This window comes from Eutrigla gurnardus (genome assembly GCF_963514095.1).
Source record: "Eutrigla gurnardus genome assembly, chromosome: 4".
In the NCBI taxonomy this organism is placed as follows: domain Eukaryota; kingdom Metazoa; phylum Chordata; class Actinopteri; order Perciformes; family Triglidae; genus Eutrigla; species Eutrigla gurnardus.
Window position 1 is genome coordinate 25,426,325 of NC_139918.1, and position 9,489 is coordinate 25,435,813.

Below are 9,489 nucleotides of genomic sequence, written 5' to 3' on the forward strand. Positions count from 1 at the left end.
GGGGGGGGGGGGGGGGGGGGGAGATAAATCACTGCTGGTGATTTGATGGAAGGAAGCAGGATTGGATTTTGTGAATTTGAAGCCCACGTTGATGGATTTTAGCCGTCGGCTTCCTCGAGTGACATTTAACTAAAAAAGATCCCCATCAGCAACGACACATCCAATCACTCACCGGGAAAGTTTCTGATAACATAAGTCTTTATTCTTAAACAATCACTAACTTCATTCTGACTTTTTTTTTTTTTTTTACTATCAATGCATATTTTTTTTTTTGTATTTTTTTTAAATTTCATCTCACAATTCATAATGCATATATGAGCATGTTCCGATGCAGTGAAATCATCTGCAAACATTAAAAAAATAACAAATAATACTTCTTAATATCACATACGAACCAAAGAGTCACCCGTTTTCAAACATCAGCAGAAACGTTTTTAATTCCCCAAAAATCCTCTCGTCGTCATCGACTTCATCCACTTTTCATTTCATGCATTTCCCCGTTAAGTCCACGTCGTGTGTCTGTTCAGCAATAAAACCTATAAAAACATACTTCTATATGCTGGTCTCGCCCGTATCGCCGCCGGTGCCGCTGGGACTCGAACGCGCGGGTCTAGCTGTGGAGGTAGCACACCAGATCCATGATAATACATCACCGCTGTGTGCTATAGTTATTGTACAAGCGTCCCGTCTCCAACCCGATGTCGGAGAGACGTAGAAACTCCTGCTAGAATATCGATCGCGTAATCGTTGCATAAAAATTCGCAGATTTTAGTTTTTATTCATCAGCTCTCGCCCTCGAAACACTCGAACCAGACTTCCATCTCGGTCATGCGATGTTCATGCTTCGTCTCGGCTCCCGCTGATTTATTGACTGAGCGTAGCTGTACACCACCTTTAACAATGAAAAACTCCCGTTCCCAGACCTTCCCTAAACGCCACACCTGCGCTCCTCCGCCTTTTGTGCAACGGGTGCTCGGCAACGCCTCTTTTTCTTTTTCTGGCCCCAATTTCGCTGAACAATTATAGGACTTCCTGAGTTAGACAAACTAATTGGGGGGAGGTTAGGAAATGAGCTACGCGGCGTCGGTTCACCTTGTTTCTAAGCTCCGTCAGTGGATTTCTGAACGAGGAGCTAAGGGGGGGTCGTCCTCCCCCATCCTGGCTACATCCAGATCCCTCAGTGAGACTTCCATTGTGATGCTCGTAGCGATGGCGACCTTCCATCGAGGCGGCGAGGTCGGTTATTATTAAACAGTCAGGCGCCCTTTCAGTCCACCAGTATGCAGAAATCTAATGCCTTCACAATAAAACCTACACTAATCCTCACTGCCGGAACAAGTCCTTTGTCCGTGCAGTTTAATCAACGCTGCTACGCGGTTATATTGGATATTTCATGTTTATATTTTTAGCCGAGCTAGCAGCAGAGGGAGGAGTAAATGTAAAGTGACCGTGTTTTGGCCGTGGCTCATAGTGCTGATGCTGGTCGTTAAGAGAGAAAACTTCTCTATACCATTATTTTTTACAAGTTTGGACATTTCTTTACTTAAAACCCAATACAACTTCAGACTTTTGCCTTCTTATTCCACTTTCTTTGTCCGTCTTCTCCGCTGGCAACCACGGCGGTGTGTGGTCGGCTCGTTATTACTATTATTATTATTATTATTTAGAGACGCTGTCGACGGCTCTCCGTTATATTGCTTGACTGATGTAGGTTTAGCAGACGAAGCAGCCCCTAATCGTCCACTTACAGTACACACCTGAGTAAATGACATCCCACCTGTATAGCACTCTGTTTCCATTGGAGTCCGCCTCAGAGAACTATCCAATTACATTCAGTCTGACCCTCACAGAAGAGTGTGACAGCGCATTCCAGAGAAAAAACACAAGGAATTGGAAGGAGAGAGAGAAAAAAACTTTCTGATGGTCTCAAAAAAACAAAAAAAGAAATAAGAGACCGAACAACCGTGATCGTAACCGGGACGATGAGATACAACAGATTAGTGACGGTGATTCTCTTATAGTTACCACTGACAACAGTAACACAACGAAGCGTATGAGAGTGCAACAGCGCTTAGAAAAAGAAAACCCGATGTATGAAAACACGTATTAAAGCTCGTTTTTCACAGCATAAGTTGGAAATGACAGATATCTGTATTTGTGTGATGAGAGACCACCATTCCATTTTGTTTATCACAGCTTTTTCTCCCTTTTTTTTTTTTTTTTTGCATAAAATGTTGGTCAAGTCCTGATTGAAAATGTTTTTTTCATATATATCTCCTCTGGTTTTTATATTAATTCATCTAAAAGGTTTTCACAGGCAAGAGTTCAGTTTAGTTTTTGTTGATCGGCTCCTCGTCGTCGCCCTCCTCTTCTTTCTCAGAGGGGATGGTGGTGCGGTTTTTTTCTTTACGGGGGGGGGGTTGAGTTTTCCTGTGGCCCCTCCTCCCCTCCTGAGTCAGGATGAGGCCACTCCCCCCCACCCCCCCTGCTGGATGCCCCTCCCCCTGCTGCTATGTGGAGTCCTGATTGACAGCTTTGCCTCCGTTCATGGTGGGAGTCCCTGAGCTCTTCCTGGAGCGGTGCTTGTCCTCGATCTCGTGCATCGACGGCTCCCTGTACATACAAACTGTGGTGGAGATGCAGATATAGAGAGGAGGAGGAGGAGGAGGAAGAGGAGGAGGAGGCAACAGGACAGAGAGAGGACAATGGAGAGCAGAATGTGGAGATGGATGTGCAGACGGAGACAAGGTCAGGTGTGAGGGACAATTAGAGCAGGCAGACGATGTGTAAGTGCCGCGTAAGCACTTTTCTTTATGTCACATTATTGGAAAGTTTTTATGAGATTTATATCCAACGCTGCGTTGCCACTCTGTGCTAAATATGTTAGCCGTAGCTTAGCATAAAGACGGGAGGCAAAGTCCACCTGCCATTATGAGAGAAACAGTCTTTCACTTTGTGATACAACCATCGAATTTTTGCACAAATTTTCTTCTGGGACTACTTTTTCCAAAAAGCACGGTAGCCATGCAAAAAAAAAAAAAAAAAAAGTTTGATTGGCACCATTGGATTTGTCTGTGTTTGATGTCCAAAACATATCCAGCCATTCAAGTTCTACACTTTACATTCAATGCGACGGCCACCTTGAAAAACGGCCGGCATCTTGGATTTTCATGTGGCTACCGGGGGTTTACGAAAAAGTAGGTCCTAGGCATTATGCATGGTGCTTGTAGCACAAAGTGAAGGTTTCTTCTTCCTTTTAGAAATAATGAAATCTCCATAATTGACCCGTTATCTCGTTAGTTGAGAGAGATTTTGAGGTTGCTGGTAGGTTGATTGATTTTATTCATCTTTTTGCTGTTGTAATGCTAAGCTAACCAGCTGGTAGCTTCACATTTAGCACACAGATACGAGTGGAATCAATATACTTCTCATCTCCCCGCCGTCAGCAAAAAAAGTGAATGAGGGGAACTTCCCTTAAACTATTTGAAAATGTCAAAGACGACACCAGAGGGGTTTTTCTTTTTTTCCTTTTAAAAGCCTATTAAGTGTAAATGTGTACAGTTAAAGCGACTGCCAACTGTAAACCATCAATCTCTACTTTTTCTTTCGGAGCACTAATTTCAATAATGGAACTTTCAGAGACATTAAAACTAGATCGGCCATCCGTCACCGTGAATGCAGTTATGTCAGTGCAATCTGTTAAAAAGAAAAAAACTCTCCCTGGGTAATAATATCTGAAACCAGATTGTCGTCTGTTAAATCAAAAAGGTTTTCAAGTTTCTGTCCCGTCTTTATGGGATTAGATTGATGAGAGTTTAACACTTTAAATTAAACGTCTAAAAGTAATACTAGATGTTAACTGTGCAGGATAAAGTAATAACTATAGTAAACCCATTATTTGTACAATCATAGCAAATAAACCCAAACAATAAAAACATTCTGCCGTCCGCTCACCTTCGATGGGCCTCGGCACGAAGTGCGACGAGGGCTTGGTCTTCTTGACCCGGTTGCCCTTCATGACCTGGCCCTCCTTGGTGAGTCCGAGGAACCAGGCCCGGCCCGACTCCTGCTGCCGGTACACGGTGGACGAGTAGATCACGTAGTAGTTCTCGAAAACCGACTCTTTGAACTTGCACTCGGGCGTGAACATCTCCTGCAGGATGGAAACACGTTGGTCGTGTGTCAGGAATGCATGCAGTAGAACATAGGAAAATGTGTTTTAAATGGAGTAATTATACAACATGTACACATCATTTTCTTATATATAGAAAAAAAAATTTTATAATCCAAATAAATATTGCATGCAGACACAAACGGCAACAAAACAGACGGATGATATAATTAAGTCTTAAATAAATGGAAAGCTGCTTCTGTTTCAGTCTGCCAGTGTTGGCTCTCACGTCGAGCATGTGGTCACACACACACACACACACACACACACACACACACCCTTGGAATCTAGGTCTAGAATAATGCTGATCCACGGTGTAGATTGCTATCTCTACCGCTTCATTATCGGAGGGCAGAGTCGAGGAGAAAGTCACGGGAGGTGGAGAGGGAACACGGAGCGAGTCGGATATCAGAGACACTCGACCGTCTGAACCCCGAACCCGCCGACGGTTCGTTCATTCGTGAATTTAACGAGGATGACGGAGGAACAGCTGGCTGGGAGGATTGTGTGTTTGGGCTTCGTTCATTCGTATCTCCTGCAGGGCTCGGCTCTATTCTGCTCACGCTCCCACACAACACGATGAAAGTTCCTCTCCAGATGCTGATTTACAGCTGCTGCTTTCTTTTTAAGACATAGTACGTATGACAGCTGTTCACAGTGAGATCTGTGGATTAAAAGTAAAGGGTTAGTTTGTAGGGGCCGACGGTAATGAACAGGAAACGCTGATGCCCCTTTTTGCTCGACGATAATCCCTCGCAGTGTCTTCCTCCCCGAGCCCAAGCAAAGCTCAAGAATCCCAAACGAGTGCAAGAAACGTGTCCCGTTGAATTCACCACCATCGATTCATCAGAACGAGGGATTAACGATTCCGTTCAATCCAGACCATGAATTATAACGTGTGTGAATGAATTTGTGTCAGAAATGTATTGAAATATTAGAAAAATAACAAAATGCGTAAAGATTTTTCTCTCTATTCTGAGATTTTAGGCGTGAAGCTGCTCTACTTGTTGTCACACCTGAACCAGGCAGCCAATCAAATCAGGCAAGAGCCTGTGTGTGTGTGTGTGTGTGTGTGTGTGTGTGTGAGAGAGAGAGAGAGTGTGTGTGTGTGTGTGTGTGTGTGTGTGTGTGTGTGTGTGTGTGTGTGTGTGTGTGTGTGTGTGTGTGTGTGTGTGTGTGTGTGGGAGGGCAGACAGTGATACATTACACACACCAGCACGCTTTGTACCGTCTTCATCTGTTTGGAGCTGAAATCAGGCCGAACACACAGACACACACACAGACACACACACACACTCTCTCACACACACACACACACACACACTCTCCACTATCCTTCACAATCAGCCACGTTGCTTTGCTGACACACGGCAGGATCTCCTCCAAATCCATGGACAAGGACGAGACTGTTCCTGCCTGTGGGACTGGGGGTTCGAACCCCCCCCGGCGGCGGCTCGGGGGTGAAAGCGGTGGGACGTAAGTGACTTTGAAGTGTTGGACAGAGTTGTTTGTGGATGACGGAGGAGGATATGAACGTGTGAACCACACAGGGATGAAGCACAGACACACACACACACGTCTCTTCCTCTGCCAGGAACTTTAATTCAAAGTCTGTGGTGATGTGAAGGAGAGAAGGACTCGTTAGTGAACCCGTGGGGAAGATAAATAAAGCCTGAAGTTGAGTTAACAAACACCTGAATGTTTCATCACACGACGGGTTTATGGATTATTTATAGATAAACAACGTCTCCTCGTTTACAATGTGAGACTTTGTTTTAGGTCATAAACTGGTCTCACGCTCTACACGCTCACACAGCAGCGGGAAAGGAACACTACAGTTTCTCTACTTTATCTGAGGTACTTGTACTTCAGTATTTTCATTTCATGGTACATTATACTTTGGATCAGAGAATTATTATACGTTTTACACCACATTAATTTGATATTTTAGCACTTTGGGATTGCTTTTAACAATGAAAGGGGCTTTAGAAATAAAAGTATTATTATTAGTATTATCTTATGTTTACTCTGCAGATTCATATTAATAATACAAAACATGATCGACAAATAACTTAATGCATTATTCTGGATAAAGATCAGACGTTATCCATCCCTTAGTGAAATACATCAGCTACCTGCCAATATACAGCATGTAGTAAAATACATAAATTATCAGTGACATTAACGCTTCAATAATGATCATTTAATAATAATAAAATATTCATTATTCTCTAATGAGCCATTCTGCATGATGAGTACTGCTTTACTTTTGGTATTTTAAGTACATTTTGATGTTTGTCTCAAGAAATAAATTAAATTAAAATTGTTTAAATAAATAGTTATGTAAAATAACTATTTAAAAACTATTATAGGAAGATGGCAGTAAAAAAAAGCTTTCCTCAATAAAATAACACAAATATGTTGCAGAACATGCATTTAGTCTGCAATCATTTCAAATAGTACCAGTTAGATAATACATGTATAAGTATCTGAATACTTCTTCCACTAATAGTACCAGTTAGATAATACATGTATAAGTATCTGAATACTTCTTCCACTTATAGTACCAGTTAGATAATACATGTATAAGTACCTGAATACTTCTTCCACCAATAGTACCAGTTAGATAATACATGTATAAGTATCTGAATACTTCTTCCACTAATAGTACCAGTTAGATAATACATGTATAAGTATCTGAATACTTCTTCCACCGATAGTACCAGTAAGATAATACATGTATAAGTATCTGAATACTTCTTCCACCAATAGTACCAGTTAGATAATACATGTATAAGTATCTGAATACTTCTTCCACTAATAGTACCAGTTAGATAATACATGTATAAGTATCTGAATACTTCTTCCACCAATAGTACCAGTTACATGTATAAGTATCTGAATACTTCTTCCACCAATAGTACCAGTTACATGTATAAGTATCTGAATACTTCTTCCACCAATAGTTCCAGTTAGATAATACATGTATAAGTATTAATACTTCTTCCACCAATAGTACCAGTTACATGTATAAGTATCTGAATACTTCTTCCACCAATAGTACCAGTTAGATAATACATGTATAAGTATCTGAATACTTCTTCCACCAATAGTACCAGTTAGATAATACATGTATAAGTATTAATACTTCTTCCACCAATAGTACCAGTTAGATAATACATGTATACTTATACATGTATCTGAATACTTCTTCCACCAATAGTACCAGTTAGATAATACATGTATAAGTATCTGAATACTTCTTCCACCAATAGTACCAGTTAGATAATACATGTATAAGTATCTGAATACTTCTTCCACCAATAGTACCAGTTAGATAATACATGTATAAGTATTAATACTTCTTCCACCAATAGTACCAGTTAGATAATACATGTATACTTATACATGTATCTGAATACTTCTTCCACCAATAGTACCAGTTAGATAATACATGTATACTTATACATGTATCTGAATACTTCTTCCACCAATAGTACCAGTTAGATAATACATGTATACTTATACATGTATCTGAATACTTCTTCCACCAATAGTACCAGTTAGATAATACATGTATACTTATACATGTATCTGAATACTTCTTCCACCAATAGTACCAGTTAGATAATACATGTATAAGTATCTGAATACTTCTTCCACCAGTAGTACCAGTTACATGTATAAGTACCTGAATACTGAGACCAGCTCCACTCCAACCTGAACCTGATCTCCGGAGCATCAGAGGGATTTGGAAGTCCCGGGAGCTCGTTATTATTCTGGGGGAGATCCGGGTCGTCTAGACGTTACTGAACCCTGTTTATTATTTAGTCCGTCTCCCTCCGAAAGTCACTTTTAAACGAGCTTCCTCTGACTTCCTCCAGAGAGGACGTCCATCGTTAAAACAACGCTCTGATTGGCTGATTTCCTCGTCCTCTTTACTCCTCTCTCCCTCTCTCTCTCTCTCTCTCTCTCTCTCTCTCTCTCTGAGGGTTATTATCATGATATGTCATTATCATTTGTCACCTGAACAAGCTCGCTGTGACCTTCGACCCCTCCTCCCCCTCCCTCCTCCCTCAGGACCTTCATCACGCCTTTTACTGCCACGCATTATTTCTTTTTCTCCGACATAAATAAGAAGCCGTAAAAATGTTGGAGAAACAGAGGCTGCTGTGTGTGGTGAGACATGCCTGTGTGTATGTTAGACAGGTAGACAGACGGGCAGTTAGTTAGATTGACAGACAGGTAGATGGACGGACGGACAGGCAGGTGGGCCGATAGGTAGGTAGGTAGACAGACAGACAGACAGACAGACAGACAGACAGACAGACAGTTAGCGAGATAGATAGATAGACAGACAGACAGAAGGATAGTTAGATTGACTGACAGACAGATAGATAGAGAGACAGACAGTTAGACAGACAGACAGACAGATAGATAGATATTGCAGTTAGACAGACAGACAGACAGACAGACAGACAGACAGACAGTTAGACAGACAGACAGATAGTGCAGATAGACAGTTAGACAGACAGACAGATAGATATAGATAGACAGACAGATGGAGAGATAGACAGAAAGTTAGACAGACGGAGATAGACAGTCAGACAGACAGACAGATGGAGATAGACAGACGAACAGAGAGAGAGAGAGACAGACAGACAGACAGTTAGATAGACAGACAGACAGACAGATAGAGATAGACAGACAGATGGAGAGATAGACAGAAAGTTAGACAGACAGAGATAGACAGACGGACAGAGCGATAGACAGTCAGACAGACAGACAGACAGATAGCGAGAGAGACAGACAGACAGACAGAGAGAGAGACAGACAGACAGATAGAGAGAGACAGACAGACAGTTAGATAGACAGACAGACAGACAGACAGACAGTGCAGAGAACACTGTTTGCTGCTGTGCTGTAAACTAGGTCATATGGAGAAGTGTTATAAATAATGGAAGCCAGCTCTTCATTGTAGATGCTCAGCCCCCCACGCACTCCATCACACACACACACACACACACTCACACACACACACTCTCACACACACACACACACACACGCACACTCACACACTCACACACACTCACACACACACACACACACTCACACACACACATCATCACCCGGTTCACCATCACACCAGCTTCCAGTCAGCAACAGCCTCCACGGTGAGCTCTCTCCCGGCAACAAAAACCAACGAGGACGCGATCGCTTCATTGATCGACGACCAACTCAATAAAAGACCGAGAGAAGCTTCTCAACACGACGACTTCTAACACGTCGCTTCCTAACAAGCAGCAGGGAGTGTTAGT

General features: G+C 42.1%; 1 pseudogene across 1 annotated transcript; it reads right to left on the bottom strand.

Annotated features, from left to right (window-relative positions):
- Nucleotides 1–1,433: 1,433 nt before the first annotated feature.
- On the bottom strand, nt 1,434–8,260 carry LOC311011778 (fibroblast growth factor 12 pseudogene; annotated as a pseudogene). The gene is made up of 3 exons (XR_014599453.1): nt 8,198–8,260; nt 3,955–4,153; nt 1,434–2,626 (listed from the first exon to the last, which is right to left on the bottom strand). The product of XR_014599453.1 is annotated as a fibroblast growth factor 12 pseudogene (transcript).
- Nucleotides 8,261–9,489: the final 1,229 nt, after the last annotated feature.